We start from the raw sequence: 15476 nt of genomic DNA, 5'->3' as shown, positions 1-15476 counted from the left end.
CTCCCCACAAGTGACCGCATTTTGGACACTAGACCCCCACGGAACATATCTAGATGTGTGGTGAGCACTTTGAACCCCCAAGTGCTTCACAGAAGTTTATAACGCTCGGATGTCAAAATAAAAAAATCATTTTTTTCCACAAAAATGATATTTTTGCCCCCAATTTTTTATTTTCCTAAGGGTAACAGGAGAAATTGGACCCCAAAAATTGTTTTGCAATTTGTCCTGAGTAGGCTGATACCCTACATGTGGCTGGAATTGAGATCAGACGCCATGTTGCATTTGGAGAGCCCCTGATGTGCCCAAACAGTGGAAACCCCCAATTCTAACTCCAACCCGAACCCCAACACACCCCTAACCCTAATCTCAGCACTAACCCTAACCCTAACCCTAGCCCTAACCCTAGCCCTAACCCTAACCCTAACCCTAGCCCTAGCCCTAACCCTAACCCTAGCCCTACCCTAACCCTAGCCCTAACCCTAACCCTAATGGAAAAATGGAAATAAATACATTTTTTTAATTTTATTATTTTTCCCTAACTAAGGGGGTGATAACGGGGGGTTTGATTTACTATTTATGGCGGTTTTTATATTTGGCAGCTGTCGCACGCTAAAAGACGCTTTTTATTGTAAAAATAGTTTTTGCATCACCACATATTGAGAGCTATAATTTTTCCGCATTTTGACCCACCGAGTCATGTGAGGTCTTATTTTTTGCGGGACGAGTTGACGTTTTTATTGGTACCATTTTCGGGCACGTGACAATTTTTGATCGCTTTTTATTCCGATTTTTGGGGCGCAGAATGAACAAAAACCAGCGTTTCATGAATTTCTTTTGGGGGGGTGCGTTTACACCGTACCGCGTGCGATAAAATTGGTAAAGCAGTTTTATTCTTTGGGTCAGTGCGGTTACAGCGATACCTCATTTAGGTCTTTTTTATGTTTTGGTGGTTTTATGCAATGAAAACTATTTTATATAAAAAATAAATATTTTTGCATCGCTTTATTCTGCGAGCTATAACTTTTTTATTTTTTCGCTGATGATGCTGTGTGGCAGCTCATTTTTTGCGGGACAAGATGACGTTTTCAGCGGTACCATGGATATTTATATGCGTCTTTTTGATCGCGCGTTAATACACTTTTTCTTTGGCGGTATGATAATAAATCATTATTTTTTGCTTCGTTTTTCATTTTTATTTTTTAAGGGGTTCTCTAAAGGGGTTAACTAATGGGACAGTTTTATAGGGCGGGTCGTTACGGACGCGGCGATACCTAATATGTGTACTTTTATTGTTTTTGGGCTTTTTTATTTCCAAAAAATGGATTTATTTGGGGGAATATTTTTTTTTTTTTCTAATTTATTTGGCGATTTTTTTTTAAATTATTTTAACACTTTTTATTTTTTTTTTAACCTTATTAAATAGTCCCAGGTGGGACATCACTGTCCTGTGACAGATCGCTGATCTGTCACATCACAGATCACTGTGACAGATCAGCAATCTGTCACAGGCAGTGCAGAAGGCTTCCTAATGCCTGCGCTTTGCAGGCACTGAGGAAGCCAGCTTCCTGCAGGCCCCCGAAGGCCCCCGTCACCATCTTGGATTCGGAGACCTGCAGGAAAGGAGCCCCCCGCAGCAGCGCTGCACATTGCGCTGCCGTGGGGGGCTCAGGGAAGCACGGAGGGAGCCCCCTCCCTGCCGATGCTTCCCTTTAACCCCCGGTACACCACGATCATGTTTGATCGCGGTGTGCAAGGGGTTAACGTGTCGGGGGCAGTCCGTGACCGCTCCTGAGTCCTGACACATTGTGCCGGGTGTCAGCTGTGATAATCAGCTGACACCCGGCCGCGATCAGCGGCGCTCACCACGTGGGCGCCGCTGATCGCGGTAGACGTACTATCCCGTCCATGGGCATAGGGGCCCGGGTCCCATGGACGGGATAGTACGTCGGATGTCAGGAAGGGGTTAATCAGCCAAACTGTTATCAGCTGTGCTAACATACTTGCACAAGGGTTTTCAAGGGTATTCTAACGATCCATTAGCCTTCTTACACAGTTAGCAAACACAAAGTACCATAAGAAGAGTGGAGTGATGGTTGTTGGAAATGGGCCTCTATACACCTATGAAGATATTGCATTACAAACCAGACTTTTGCAGCTAGAATAATCATTTACCACATTAACAATCTATAGAGTATATTTCTGAATCATTTAATGTTAGCTTCATTGGAAAAAACTGTGCTTTTTTTTCAAAAATAAGGACACTTTTAAGTGACCCTAAACTTTTGAACGGTAGTGTATATATACATATTACATCAGAATAGTGTTTAGTGTGCACCATATAATTTTGTGATCGGCCATCTCAAGCGTAGGGAAGCCGTCTTTCTTTTCCACTATAGATGACGGGAGAAAGATGGATCAGGCAGCTGGATCTCAACATGTCCTACCCTTCTGTTCACTGTAGAGGCTCACTATCCTCTCTCCATTTAAAAGACACACACTCAGCCGAACAGAGTGCGAAGGGTTGGCGGGTCGGAAATATTGGCTGATTAGTAGTTTAGACAACAGCGAGCCATGTAATATTGATGACCAGCCTTAATCTCCCCCCTCCATGTCTTTATTGATCTTGTGTACTGGGCACGTTCATGGTCAACAGAAAAGGACCTTTGCCAAACTATTCCAACAAAGCCGGAAGCCACAATTGTCCAAAATGTCTTGGGCTGAAGAATTAAGATTTCCCATCACTAGAATTAAGGGGCCAAGGCTGACCCTGAAAAACAACACGATAGTATCATGCCTAGTCACACATAGCGACTCACCAGCGATCCTGACAACGATATTAATGTGTCAGGATCGTTAGTTACCAGCTCCCTACATCAGCGCGCTGGTAACTAATGTACACATCGGGTATCTAAGGGACGCACGTCCCTTGGATACCCGATGTGTACATTAGTTACCAGCAGATCGCTGGTCTCCCGCCTGTCACACGCAGCGATGCGTGGTGGCCAGCGGGAGACCAGCGACCAAAAAAAAGTCCTGGCCTTTCCTGCAGCGATCAGCGATACCGGCAGGGGGGCCGGTCACTGATCGCTGTCACACACAGCGATCTCGCTGGTGAGATCACTGTTGTGTCACAAAAATTGTGACTCAGCAGCAATCTCGCTAGCGAGATCGCTATGTGTGACGGGGCCTTTATTCAACAAACTCAACACAATGCACTCAGGTGGGTAACATTCTCCTCACATTCACCAAACCCAAACTTCTTCATCAGACGCCGGAGAGAGAAGTGTGATTCGTCACTGCACAGAACACGCTTCCACCAGAGTCCAGTGCTTTACACCACTCCACCCAGCGCTTGGCATTGTGCTTGGTGAGAAGTCACCAAGTCTTGAAGCTCACATCCGGGGCATAGTGTTTAATATCAGAAGAGGTTTAGACTCTGCAGCTATGGGAGTGCCCTTCAGCACTTGGTCCTCTGGTCTATAACATTGCTGTAACATGTGAACACAGCCTGAACGAAAAACCTGAATTCAGTGATCAAGAGGTGTGAAACTTTTGCCCACATAGCCTTGTGGCGCCCCTGAGGCTCATTCGCCACAGAGGTACTGCACCTTCTCCTGAGGTGTAGTGCCCCACCACCTAGGTAAGTTGGGAACTCCTTTCCACACTCCAGCACTCGCACCCCACACAACAGGGTAGTTCTGCACAACCACATTGCGGCTCAGTGCTTAGAGAGTAGCAGAGCACCTCTGGTGGTTCCCTGCATGGAACACTGGATGTGCTGGGAGGTGGGTGGATTTGAGATCCATATAAAAGGTTGGGAAGGTTTAGAATTACAGATCAGTCTGAGGAGTGGAGTCTGGAGGTCAGTCTGACGGGAGGTCAGGCGGGAGAAGGACAGTCAGTCAGGAGAGTCTGAGGACGAGTCCGAGAAGAAGGGGTGCTGCAGCTGCCTCAGTGATCTTAGCCAGCTGGCACGGGAGAGGAACAGAAGGAGAAAGACGTAGAACTGCAACCTAAGCTTCCATAAGAGAGAGAAAGAACAGTGCGGAACGAAGGAGTAGGAGAACAGAGAGGAGTTGTGGGTCGAAAGAGGAACCCTGCCTATAGGTTCTCAGCGCAAGGCCGGGGCCCGGTCCCCGAGGCTGTATGGACACTTATGGTTCTGCAGCAGACACCGGTGGAGTAGTTGGCTGTAAATGCACTACTCCCATCTAAGACTTGGGGCACAACAGCAATTGAATAGAGAGCCAAGACTCCGGAGAAGGGAGTCCCCGAGAGAGGCTACAGCTGTCTGCCATACGAGTAGAGTTGTTAGGAACATCTGACAGGAGGAACTTCAGAGTACCACGGTACTGGAGCTCTTCACACCTTAAGGCGCAATAGAGGACACCTTTCCCCCTGTGACACCTTTCCCCCTGACACCGGCCCGGTAACGAGTACCCCACAGCCCTGGGAGGGCGACCCAGCCTATATTTCCTTTGTCTGGTTTCCTCTACCGTCAGACACCTCCGTATTGTTTTAGCCTCCGTCCATAATATCCTGTTTGGTTGGCATTTCTCCCACACTATACAAACAATAAAATCTTAACATAAAAGGCGACAGCAAAGTGAACGTTATGCTAAATAGTTGGTTTGGTAGATTATTATGATTGGCACAGACTTTGAAGATTTATCGGAAACCATAATAAATTTCCTCAACTCTAGGAACAGAATAGTGGGAAGAACGGGAGTATGAACAAGCCTACTATCTATATGGTCAAGCCTATAGTGTAAATGTGGTACTCGCAGGTGCGCAGGATGCAGTGACGAGTCGCGAGACAAGTAGATGCTTTCTGTATTAACGTTTATAGGGCCAGAGGGAACTTTCCTCAGTCCCGGCCTGATCACCAGAAAAACAGGGGTAACAAGGGTTGCCCTCGCAGGGGCTCTATACAGGCACACACAAAACGGTAGAACACAACTACTTCCGGCAACAGCCGGTCACTATAGGGCCGCGGTATGGCCAACTACGGGTCCTTAATTATAAAGTCAACTTAGCCGTCCAGATGTCCCTCGCCGTTCGAGTTGATGGTCTTTCGGCGAAGTAGTTGCTGGGCCCAGTAGCTGAGACGATGAATAAGTCTTCGCGTACTCCGGCGCGCTGATGACACTGGAGCCCCACAAGCTCCGGCGGGGTCCTTGGATGGTTGGGCCACAGCCCCTGGCTTGGGGCAAGCGGCAGCGATGTGTGGTGGCGAAGGGCAGGCCACCTGCGCAGCTAACGGCTGCAACGGGGGGTCCGCGGTCAGCGGAGGCCCGACCTCTGCTGCGGACCGGAGCGGGACAGTGATGGCCGCCGGCGGTGCTGTGCTTGCCGTGGCCACTCGTGAGAACAGGGTGGCTGCTGGCAGTGGGGAACAGGCCGCAGCTGCGGGCTCGGGCGGGACAGCAGCGGCCACGGGTGACCGCGAGCAGGCCGCAGCCGCGGGCTGAGGGAAAGCGGCCGCGGGTTGAACTGGGGCCGAAGTGGCCGCGGGCTGGAGTGGGGCAACAAGTCCCGGATAGTCGCCTTGGTACCGTCCTTCTGGAGTCCTCGGTGAGCGTCCTCCCTGGCACTGGTGAGTCGCACTCCCTTGCCGCCGCTCCCACTGTCTCCTGCTCTCTCTGTGTCGGTCTGCTGACTCATCGCCCCGGGAATTCCCTGCCTTCTTTATATTGGTCCCTCACCCAGCCCATCTGTCTGTCACAGTGGTCCGTCCCTGAATCCTGTCCCCCGGGGACAGTTTCCCCCCAGAACCTAGATGACGGCTCCCATGGTTCCGGCCCGGGCACTCGACGGGGGCCATTCCTCCCACTGTCCCCCGCCCTGCATGCTCGCCAGTCCTTGGGCGAGGGTTTTTGTAGACTCGGGCTAGTCTTTCGAGACGCCAGTCCTTATCGCCATACGAACTGGTCCTGTTCGTAACGTTCAGGGGGTTTGCCAGCTCTTGACCGCTCAGAGCGTCGAAGCCCGGGTATCGTGGAGTCTTTTGGGGTGGTGGAGGGTGGTCGCATAGTGGGTTCTGGTGGGATGTTCGGGTCTACTGGAGTGCCACTACTGGGGCGACCCGCAGATGTGACGGGGGAGTCCTCTTTGTCATCCAGGTCCCAGACTGTGGGTAGGGGGTCGGGGACCTGGAGGGTTGGTTCGAGCAGCGGGGGATCGGTAGGCGTACAAGGTCGTAACATGTTGCTGTGCACAACTCGAGTGAGAGGCGCGTTGTCTCCTTCTGATTGTATTTCGTATACAGGCCCGTCGGGGCTTATTCAGCGCAACACTCGGTACAGATTCACCTCCCACCGTGGCTCTAACTTGTTTTGGGGACGTTGATCAAGTATGAGGACCCGATCCCCAGTCTGAAAGTCAATGGGTGGGGGCAGTGCTCCCCCCTGGTGTTCTAGATCCTGAAGTTTCGTGTGGACGATACGGTGCAGGGTCTGCAGCCGGTGCCGGTGGTTTCGGACCCACGAGGATACCCCGGTCCAGGGTAGGGGCTCCTCCGGGTTCAACTCCACCTCCGTAATTCCTTTGCCTTCCCGTTCGAACAACAATGAGTAGGGGGTGTAACCAGTCACTCGATGCACCCGATTGTTGTATACCCACACCAGCTCGGGGACATATTCAGGCCAGCGGGCCTTGCGGTCGCTCTGTAGAGTACACAGCATTTGGATTAGCGTGCTATTGAATCGTTCGCAGGCTCCGTTTCCCTGCGGGTGGTACGGCGTAGTCCGCGACTTATCGATGGCGTAAAGATGGTGTAGCTCTTCCATGACTTTTCCTAGGAAGCATGCTCCTTGGTCCGAATGTATCCGTTGTGGACAGCCGTACACTTGAGTAAAGTTCTTACAAATCGCATAGGCGGCCGACTCCGCTGTTTGGTCTCGAGTGGGGGTGACCACGGCGAATTTGGTGAAATGGTCCACCATAACGAGACAATGTTCATACCCCTGATAGGCCGGACCTATAGTCAGATAGTCCACCCTAAGAAGCTCCAGAGGGGCTGATGTTACGATAGTTTGCACCAGGGCTCATTGCGCGGGGGGTTAGCGAGCTCGCACGGGCGGCAGGTTCGACAAACTTCTTCTACAGCAGCGTGCAAGCGTGGGTGGTATGCTATCTGCTGCAACCATTGTAAAGTTTTTTGAGCCCCAAAATGAGCCCCCTTCTCATGGGCTTCCCAGGCCAGTTGGTTGAGATGAGCTCCCGGCACGATCACCTGCCATATTGTAGCTGACATGGTTCGTGACATGGCTTTTCGATATAAAAGTCCCTTTTTGATGATTAGTCTTTCCCACTTGCGCAACATTAGCAACATTTCTTGGGTTAAAGCCTGTCTCTGTGAGCCCGTGGGCAATTTACCGGTGGCCACCCATCGGCGCAGGAGTCCAACTTCTGTATCTTCTTGTTGCTGCTGAATCCATTTGTCACGGGGCTGTTCCAGCATCCCTCCTAGGAGCCCTGCATGAGGCACTTCCTGCGTGTTGACTGCAGGCGCGGTGGTGGTGATGGCGAACGGTGTCTCGTCTGCTTCTAATTCGTCGTCTCGACTTCTTCCTGGGGTGATGTGTCGGATTCTGGAGAGCGTGTCGGCGTGCACGTTTTCAGCACCCCGTTTGTAGATGATCTTATAGTTGAATTTGGCCATCCGAGCCACCCACCGCTGCTCCAGGGCCTCCAGTTTGGCATTCTCCAAATGGGCTAACGGGTTGTTATCGGTCCGCACTACTACTTCGGAGCCCGCCAGGTACTCTGCGAATCGCTCCGTCATTGCCCACACTACCGCGAGGAGCTCGAGCTTAAAGGAGCTGTAATTGTCCGGGTTACGTTCTGAGTAATGCAGCGACCGGCTACCGTAGGCGATCACTTTCTCCTGGCCGTCCTGCACCTGTGACAACACAGCTCCTAGTCCCTGGAGGCTCCCGTCGGTATGCAGGATGAACGGTTGCGAGAAATCCGCATACGCCAATACCGGGGCATCCGAGAGAGCAGCTTTGAGATCTTGAAACGCATCCTCTTGCGGTTGCTGCCACTGGATCTTCCGTCCATTCGCCCAGGCGGGAGCCCCCTTCAGCAGGTCTTGCAGTTCGCGAGCTCGGTGTGCAAAATTCTTCACGAATCGACGGTAGTAGCCGGCCAACTCCAAGAAGGCCCGCACATCCTTTACCGTTTCGGGGGTAGGCCAGCCCTGGACGGCAGCGACCTTTTCCAGGGATGGTCGGACGCCCTCCGCCGAGACGGTGTGCCCCAGATATTCGATCTGGGTGCGGAACAGGTGGCATTTCTGGGGCTTTACCTTTAACCAGTATTTCTGCAGCCGGCCGAGCACCTGCCCCAACCGCCACAGGTGGGCCTCGAACGTGGCAGAATAGATGATAATATCGTCCAGGTATATCAATGTGGCTTCACAGTTGAGGTCTCCTAGACACCGCTCCATCAACCGCTGAAAAGTTCCTGGGGCGTTGGCCAGCCCAAACGGCATCCGATTGAACTCGAACAGTCCCATGGGAAGGATGAATGCCGTCTTGGCTCTGTCTTCCTCCGACATCGGCACCTGCTAGTACCCACTGGCCAGGTCCAGGGTTCAGAAGTACGTCGCGTTCCCCAGGGCTGACAGAGACTCTTCTATGCGGGGCAATGGATACGAATCCTTGATGGTGCAGGCATTCAACTTCCGATAATCCACGCAAAAACGCAGAGTGCCATCTTTTTTCCGAACCATGACAATAGGGGCCACCCAAGGGCTCTGGCTTTCTCCTATGACCCCCTTCCGGAGCATTTGGGTTAATAGAGTCTTCACTTCCTGGTATAGCTGCGGTGGTATTTGACGATATCGCTCCCGGATGGGGGCCGCTCCTGCCGTGGGGATCCCATGCGTGATGGCCGTGGTACATCTGAAGTCGTCCTCGTGGCTGGCGAAGACACTGTAAAATTGTCCGAGAAGTGTCTCTACCTGGAGAAGTTGGGCTGGCGCTAGGCCGGAAAGTTCGGCCCGCATTCTCTCCAAGATGGCTCGACCTTTCTCCTGGGTTGAGGATACGGCAGTCTGTTGGGTTCGTACCGTTACTGCCCAAGGATTTTCGGGCTGCACCTTCAACTGGACTGCGGTGTCCGGCAGCATCTCCTCCAATGGTCTTACTAGTTTGGCCATTTCGGCCCGGAGCTTCAGGGCGATATCCTGATCTTCCAGGTTGACACAACGTACCAAGACAGTCCCCTCCCTCACTGTGGCCAGGGAGTGGGCCACCAGGATGCCAGGGTGCAGGCACTCGGCGTAACATGGTTCCACTTCCACCTCCATGCCCTCCAGTGGTATCGGAATGCGGATCGGCAGAGCTACCACGTCTGCCCCGGAGGAAGCACGAGCGGAGGGCCTGCCGGCGCGATGACCTTGCCCAGCGCCTCACCCTCCTGACACTCCTGGAGCACTCGCGCCTCCCGCACCAACCGCTGGAAGACCTGCCCCTGGGCCGTGCAAGAACCCCAGTGGCTCAGAGTCTCTTGTGTGGGTTCATTGAGGAGGAGGTTGCCAAACTCTCGTAGTATATTCATACCCAGAATAACCGGATGTTTGTGTCTCCCTGGGTCAGGACCACTCCCTGGCGGCCGAGTGATTTGCCGCTTATTGAAATCTGCATCCAGGCTACTCCGACGACAGGAATTGGTAGCTGGTTGGAGGCTACCAACTTTATCACTGTCCCTCACTGAGGTCTCACTGCTTCGGGAAAATGCTGCTGAAAATAAGTCTCAGGCATGGTCGTAACTTGCGATCCTGTATCTACTAGGCATCGCACAGCACGGCCTTCGATCTCTGCCCATACCACTGGGCACCACGCGACCAGGTCTTCGTGACTTCCTCCACCCCGTGTGATGGGCTCCAGCTCCGGGCGGCATCTCCACGGCTCAGGGTCCTCTGCTTTTCTTGACCAGCGGGGCAAGTTTCCCCTGGAACGTCGGCACTCTCGGGCGGAGCGTCCCAATTCTCCACAATCGTAACCAGCGAATGGTCGTGGGGACCGACTTGGGTGGGGGCCGCGATTGTTCATGCCCCCTTCACCCGGCCCTGGCCGACTCCTTGTTGCCGCTTTTTTGGCTTCGGCCAGTTCACCTTTAATACTCTGTATCTCTCGCTTCACCTCTTGTACTCTTAGTTTTAGACGTTCGCTCAAAACGCATTTGTTCAGAGCGGCCTATCACATTCAGTAATCAAAGTCATGTTATGTTTGTGTGTGTGTAGCCCATTCACTATCTCCATCTAACCCCCACCCCCTGAAGATGGCTGGACCGTCATTGTAAATACATCATTGTAAATACAAACCTATGCTTTGTATCTCCCCCACCTCATTGTAGATTGTAAGCTCCACAAGCAGGGTCGTCTTATTTCGCTTTAATTATTGTATTGTTAACGTTGTTACTTATGACTGTTGTGTTTGAAACTGTTCAACTGTAAAGCGCTGCGGAATATGTTGGCGCTATATAAATAAAGATTATTATTATTATTATTATTATTGTACCCAGTGGGGTTCACTCAGGGCGCTTACGGATGCTTCGATACTCCGAGCCATCCCCACGGGGACCGTCATCTCTTGCTCCTGCTCCCGAACCCGTGCTTCCTTCCCTATCTCTGAAAAGGTCAGATGTGGATCCACTCGCACCCGCTCTCGCAAAGCCTGTCTTGTCAGGGTGTCTCGTAACCCGGTCACTAACAGGTCACGTAATGTTACGTCCACGGTCCCCACGCCGACTCCATCCTTCCTTTCAATGGCTATAAACAGTTCCTGCAAAACATTCATATACTGCGTCACTGTTTTCTCCTCTTTCTGCATGCGTCTAAACATCTGGGTTCACAGTTCCCCCACATCGGTCGGGCCCCTATAGGCCTCTTCTAAGATCTGTGACACCCTGACGAAGGTGTTTCGTTGCCCTCGAGGCCTCAACATTACGGTATCCCGGGCTTCCCCATCCAACGTCATCAGGGCCACTTCTGCCTCTAGGTCAGGGGTCAGCGGATGCATCCTGAATAACCCACGCATTCGCTCCATCCAGTTCCACAGCATAGTACTGCCGGATAACCTGGGTATATTGCTTAGCATGGCCCCCAAAGAAATGCTGGGCCAGGGGCCCTCGTTGTCCGTGCTCGGAGACTGCATCCTGCCGACTACGCCAAATGTGGTACTCGCAAGTGCGCAGGATGCAGTGACGAGTCGCGAGACAAGTAGATGCTTTCTGAATTAACGTTTATAGGGCCAGAGGGAACTTTCCTCAGTCCCGGCCTGATCACCAAAAAACAGGGGTAACAAGGGTTGCCCTCGCAGGGGCTCTATACAGGCACACACAAAACGGTAGAACACGACTACTTCCGGCATCAGCCGGTCACTATAGGGCCGCGGTATGGCTGACTACGGGTCCTTAATTATAAAGTCAACTTAGCCATCCAGATGTCCCTCGCCGTTCGGGTTGGTGGTCTTTCGGCGTAGTAGTTGCTGGGCCCAGTTGCTGAGATGATGACGAAGTCTTCGCGCACTCCGGCGCGCTGATGACACAGGAGCCCCACAGGCTCCGGCGGGGTCCTTGGACGGTTGGGCCACAGCCCCTGGCCTTGGGCAAGCGGCAGCGATGTGTGGTGGCGAAGGGGAGGCCACCTGCGCAGCTCACAGCTGAGACAGGGGGTCCGCGGTCAGCGGAGGCCCGGCCTCTGCTGTGGACCGAAGCGGGACCGTGATGGCCGCCGGCGGTGCTGTGCTTGCCGCGGCCACTTATGAGAACAGGGCGGCTGCTGGCGGCGGGGAACGGGCCACAGCTGCGGGCTCGGGTGGGACAGCAGCGGCCGTGGGTGACCGTGAGCAGGCCGCAGCCGCGGGCTGAGGGGAAGCGGCAGCGGCCGCGGGTTGAACTGGGGCCGCAGTGGCCACGGGCTGCAGCGGGGCAACAAGTCCCGGATAGTTGCCTCGGTACCGTCCTTCTGGAGTCCTCGGTGAGCGTCCTCCCTGGCACTGGTGAATCGCTCTCCCTTGCAGCTGCTCCCACTGTCTCCTGCTCTCTCTGTGTCGGTCTGCTGACTCATCGCCCCGAGAATTCCCCGCCTTCTTTATATTGGTCCCTCCCTCGGCCCATCTGTCTGTCACAGTGGTCCGTCCCTGAATCCTGTCCCCCTGGGACAGTTTCACTACGGAACCTAGATGACGGCTCCCATGGTTCCGGCCCGGGCACTCGACGGGGGCCGTTCCTCCCACATATATATGCTCTCACCCTGTATATACAGAAAATGAGTCCATGAAGGTGAGATCTTCCAGGTCCAGGAGTCTCACCAGTCATCATATCCACCAATATCCAAAGGAGGAAAACCATTGGCTTCAGAAACCAAAGAGACCCAAAAAGCAAAACTCAGTTCACCAGTTTATCTCCACTTGTGTCCACCTCAAACTAGTGTTTCCCAACCTGTGACTCTTCAGCTGTTGCAAGGACATGATGGGATTTGTAGTTTTGCAGCAGCTGAAGAGCCACAGGTTTGGGAAACGCTAGTCAAAATTTTTCATTATGGGATGGATCTTCAGCTAGAAGTTCTACAAGTTTTTTTGTTGTTTTTTTTTGGGGTGTTTTTGGGGTTGTTTTTTGGCTTGTTTTTTGGTGAGTGGGGGGATAGTTTTTGGATGGTTTTCCTAGTCTGGAACGGATGCCATCAGGTCTGCATCAACGAAGTGGCAATCACTTTTTATGACTTGCACTTTTTTCCCTTGTGGAGTTTTTATCAAAACGTCTTTAGGAAAAACATTTCAAAAAGGTTCTAATAAGAACAGCAAAGTGGCTTTACTATAGAAATGAATAGGAAGAGTTTTACAAGCGGTTTCTAAGCAGTATTTAAAGAGGGTTAAGGAGAGCAAATGCTAAAAAAAAAACCTCCATGTGTGAACGTGGTGTAAAGGTTTTTCCCACAACAGAAATTTATCCACAAGTTTAAATCTCTGAGAGGTGGGTGTCGTACCCTTATCATATTAGGTGGTGCTGCTCTTTCCATTAATGTCTTAGGGCACAGCCAACTTTCTCTCCATTTGATGTCCTCCTGAAATTGGTCTTAAACAGATGCTGGCATGTTGGATATGGTCCCTGATATGCAGGCAGGAAGTGACAGAGCAGAAGGAGCTGATAAGATCAATAAACATTTTTGAGGGATAATATTCAGTAAAACCTGCAATTTCTTAATTGAAATCCCTGGTGTTTGCACATGAGTCCAGTGGGCGGTACTATTTAGTGATTGACAGTCTTCCCTGTATGACAGTGCCTGCAGAGATACCTGTCAATCACTAGTAGGACCGCCCACTGGACTCATACATACAAACCAGGGATTTCTATGAATATAATACAAGCTTTACTGAAACTTTTGGATACGACTCTGTTGTCAGGTGTCCCGGGACCAGGGGCTCCTTCCCTGTCTGTAACGCTAGGGGGCACGCTAGCTCACCCTGTACCTATTACATCAGATGGTGAAGACGCCGGGGCCACGTACCTTGCCTTAGCTCCTGAATGCGCCCTCAGTCTGTACCCTTTCCCCACCCAGGGAAGAAGGGAGTAGTAGTGTACTGGAATACACCGACCAGCCTAACAAGGTAACATGAACGGGGTAATGAAAAATACTAAATATACACTGACATATGACAGAGAAATGAACCGGGGAGTGGAGGATGGGCTTAAACCAAAGTAGGAGAAGACAGAGAATAATCACACACTCAAAACCTAGCAACAGTCTCAGATAAATCCACTAAACGCCTTCTCCAATAACTACCATACAACTTCTGCCATGCAGCATAAGCTAACTCTGACAATGAGTGCTAGCCAGGGTCCAGATTATATAGGAGATGGGAGTGGCTAACAGTGAACAGCTGAGAGCCTTTATGTAGGAAAGCTTCCAGGAGTTCTCAACTGAGCAGATTAACCCATGCACTGCTAAAATAAACTTGCACCGTTTAATATGAAGGTGAAGTGCTTCTAACTAGAGATGAGCGAATTTGTTTGGATTTTGGCCCCGAATCTGATTTTGATATATTCTGGCCATATTCGAATACTATTCGTGCCGGATGTATGTCTTATGATCGGTTCCGAACATATTCGGGAATTTTTACTCCCATTGACTCTAGTGATATTCGGCTATGTTCGACGAATATTGCAAAAAACAATATTCTAATTCGATCGTATTCGGAACCGAATCCAAACAAATTTGCTCATACAACATGCATCCTATTTGGTTGGAGCATGGTCACTTTCGTTTCCACGCATCCCAGTGTTATAATACAGGCTCCCCATTCCCCCCACGTCTTCCACACATGTCGTTCTTAGTTGCCCATTCTACCTTGTATTTGTAGGTTCACCAAGTCCTGCAGTTCCTCTCCAGGCGCCATCCTTTACCTCTCTCATATACTATATATAACGGATGTACTTACTTTCTACAGTCAGCTTAGGAAGCTTTGTTAAACTTCTCCCCCCATTACATAGAACTTGTCCAGCTCCTTGCTCATTAGAGCGAGACGTCTTTCTGGAGCAGATGACATTCCTTCTCATCTCATACCCTAGTAGCCGACACATACACAACATATACTAACTCACCACCCTGGGCCTCAGCCGATAACTGTATCTCCCTGCAGAAAAGGCGAGGGTTGTGCCACTTCTATTATTTAGGTCAAAAGCAGAGGGCTGCAATGCATATGACAGACTCCATGCACTGCTCAGCTGACTGCAGCTAGTTCCCTTCTGGAAGGAATCCAAATTCTTCCTTCGAAAAGACAGGAAAAAAAAAGAGACTTCAGCCTTTAAGCCAATAGTAAACCTGAGAGCTGCAGCGGAGGAGTTGTGTAAGAATGGGAAGATTTTCAGAGGAGGGGGAGATGAATATGTGGCTCAGGAGGAGGGAGGGAGAAAAAGTCTCCCGAGTTACTAAGCTGTGTATGGAAGTATTATACTGTATAGTATGCGTCATTTATATACCGCCAACATATTCCACAGCGCCTTACGTTACGAGTAACAAGAAAAAGGGCTGTGATACAGAAAGTAGAAGTGTTTGTGGACAGGTCCCATGTAACTATGAGGTGTTGCACTTTTAGGTAATGTCACTGAATATCTCTATATATAAAACTGAATGAATGTATGCATGTATGTGTGTATCACCAACCAATCACAAAGCATCTTTCATTTCACCAGAGCTGTTCAAAAGAAGCTGAGCTGTGATTGGTTGCTATGAGCAACAGTTTTCCTTGCACCCTATCACTAAGCATCTCTCATTTCATCAGAGCTGGTTAAAAGAAGCTGAGCTGTGATTGGTTGCTATGAGCAAGTTTTCCCACTTGACAACACCTCAGGAGACACTGACATGGTGGGAGAAATCTAGCATCCCCGGGAACATAAGCTCCCAGCCATTGTCTGGCCCCCAGAAAGGAGCAGAGCACATGACAGAAATGAACCCCCCCCTCCCA

The 15476-nt window shown here is 51.1% G+C and overlaps 1 protein-coding gene across 1 annotated transcript in view; it reads right to left on the bottom strand.

Moving 5' to 3' along the window:
- SMIM1 (small integral membrane protein 1 (Vel blood group)) overlaps nucleotides 1–14745 on the bottom strand; it is a 46768-nt gene extending 32023 nt beyond the window's left edge. Inside the window, exon 1 of the mRNA XM_073585617.1 lies at nucleotides 14614–14745. The gene's annotated coding sequence lies outside the window, so the exon portion shown is untranslated. The remainder of the gene's footprint in view (nucleotides 1–14613) is intronic.
- Nucleotides 14746–15476: the final 731 nt, after the last annotated feature.

The sequence above is a fragment of the Dendrobates tinctorius genome, unplaced genomic scaffold (assembly GCF_039654945.1).
Source record: "Dendrobates tinctorius isolate UK_male_01 unplaced genomic scaffold, ASM3965494v1 ptg000086l, whole genome shotgun sequence".
Classification (NCBI taxonomy): Eukaryota; Metazoa; Chordata; class Amphibia; order Anura; family Dendrobatidae; genus Dendrobates; species Dendrobates tinctorius.
This window is presented reverse-complemented; position numbering and strand designations above follow the sequence as displayed.